The sequence below is a fragment of the Globicephala melas genome, chromosome 18 (genome assembly GCF_963455315.2).
Source record: "Globicephala melas chromosome 18, mGloMel1.2, whole genome shotgun sequence".
NCBI lineage: Eukaryota > Metazoa > Chordata > Mammalia > Artiodactyla > Delphinidae > Globicephala > Globicephala melas.
Window position 1 is genome coordinate 73,143,256 of NC_083331.1, and position 2,477 is coordinate 73,145,732.

Below are 2,477 nucleotides of genomic sequence, written 5' to 3' on the forward strand. Positions count from 1 at the left end.
TTAATGATTTATTATCCCTCTCTGCACCTCTTGCATTTTTATAGGGGTCAAATGTGTAAAACATTCATGACTTGGGGTGGAATTTCAGGCATGACTGGTGAGCAGATTGCCATCTGGGACCCTTTCATGACACCCTGCAGACAGCTCCCCGCTTTGCCTACAGGTAAAGGTAGCAACAGCTCTGAAAACTGTTGTCCTCCATGATTCATAAGATAAAAACGGTTATTTTAGATGCTTAGGGTTTAAGGATGGATGGCTAGACGTGTATAAAATTACTCCACAGTGTCCCTATCACGAAAATGCGCCCCTTTCCTCCCCCAAAATGTACTGGATGTTGCATTCCTGGCCGACAGTACCATGGGTCTCTTCACCCTGGCTAAACACCCAGGTTCTCAGTAGAGTTGTGCATTTGGGCCCACGATGGTGCTGTGGGCTCTGCATTTTTAAAAGACTCCATAGATGAATTTGATCCATACACGAGCAACTCTGTCCCACTGACATCACAGTTCTAGGTAGACAGTGGTTGGTTGATTTCACCTGTGATGGAGGCTGGGTTTCTCCAGAAGCCAAATACCCTGGTCCAGGTTATAACCCTCTCTGAGCTAAGCACACCCCCGCCATTTGGCTCATCGAACAGCTCTCTAGCCACCTTGCTATCACCACAGTTAACCATGCTGCCTGATCTTTAAAACCATAATACATACGGAAGAAATACACTGATCTCAAAGTCTTCTGAAACAAGAGGCTGAGAGCAACATGGAAGGGGAAGTTCTACCATTTTGAACAGTTCAAGCTGATCACAGGAAAAAGGTGAAGACGGAAATAAACAAAATTAACATGATCTCAAGATTAGAAACTAAGCCATGTATTAATAAAAGAAAGAGACCCATTCCGAGAATAAAATAGTAACTTCCAGAGAACTGGGCTGTTGGCGTTTGTGTGGCCCCCATCCAGCTCTATATAGAAAGGATTTTGTTTGGTTTTTCCCAGAGTCTTCCCTTTCCCCATTATAGTCTATCCTCCAAATGGAAGTCAGCAGGACCCATTCAGTATATAAACCAGTGTGTTTCGCCTTTGCTCCATCCCTCCAATGGCTCCCTGATTCTCTCAGACTAAATGTCAGGTCTTTACAATGACCTATGAGATGCTGCCTGGTCTGGCTCTGGACACCTCTCTTGGGTCATCTCCCACCTCTCTCTAGAGCATGGGGTCTAGTACGCTCACCTCTCAGCTCCCAACACTGCACCAGGGCCTTTGCATTTCCTGTCCCCTCTGCCTGGAACATTCTTTGGATAGCTTCAAGACTTAGCCACTAAATTTAGGCTTCTGTTCAAATGTCACATTACCAAAGGGCTTTTCTTTTTCCTTTTAAATTGAAGTATAGTTGATTTACAATGCTGTGTTAGTTTCAGGTGTACAGCAAAGTGAATCAGTTATATATATATTCTTTTTCAGATTCTCTTCCCCTATAGGTTATTACAAGACACTGAGTATAGTTCCCTGGCTGTACAACATGTCCTTGTTGTTTACCTATTTTCTAGATAGTAGTGTGTATCTGTTAATCCTAAACTCCTAATTTATCTCTCCGCCCCCGTCATAGGGCTTTCCTTGACCATCTACTGAAATAACACATGAATCATCACTCCTGCCTCACCCTCCCTTTTTCTTCATAGCCCTTCACATTGGCAGATGTATGTTTGTCTGTGTACTTGTCTGACTCTCCCCCAGTAGACCTTGAGAACAGGGACCACGACTTCATCCACTTGCTTTGTCTTTAAGGTCCATGACAGAGTCCAGCACACAGTAGGAGCTTAGTAAGAGTTGATTAATGACATAATGAATGAAATGGCCATTCCCATTTGCATAACTCATGCATAATTTCATTTTTTTAATCCCCTATAATGATCTTGTAAGTATCACTAACACCGAGCTCAGAAAGTTTAGGAAATTTGCCCAAGAAATAAACAAGCAAATGGTGGAATAAGTAGGCTTGCCAGCCCTAGAGTCTGGGCTCTAGGCCAGCCAATGCTGCTGACTAACGGAGAGACACATAGCCTGATGTTTATGCAAATTCGGATGTCTCTTGGTAAAATTAAAACGCCCTTCTGTTTATAAGTAGTATGGATAGGAACCTCCAAAGGAGGGCTGAAAACCATTTGAAATTATCTGTTGTCTCTGAACATCCATAGAATCTTGGGTCTAACTCAGTTTACAGCCTCTCAAGTAAGAGAAATATGGCTTGAAATTAAGGAGTCTTATGAGCTCACTCCTTTTGAAAGGGAAAAAATAAAACAGAGAGCAAAAGAGAATGAACGGCAGGGAAAAAAACACTTCCCCTTACCAGATACACTGAAACAGAACTGTCGAATGCAGGAAAATCTTGTAAAATGTTCCTCCAATGTAGGCCATTGAATAGAACCGTAATAAACTCTGACCCATAAAAAGTCATGTAAACATTATAACCTGGTTTTACTAGC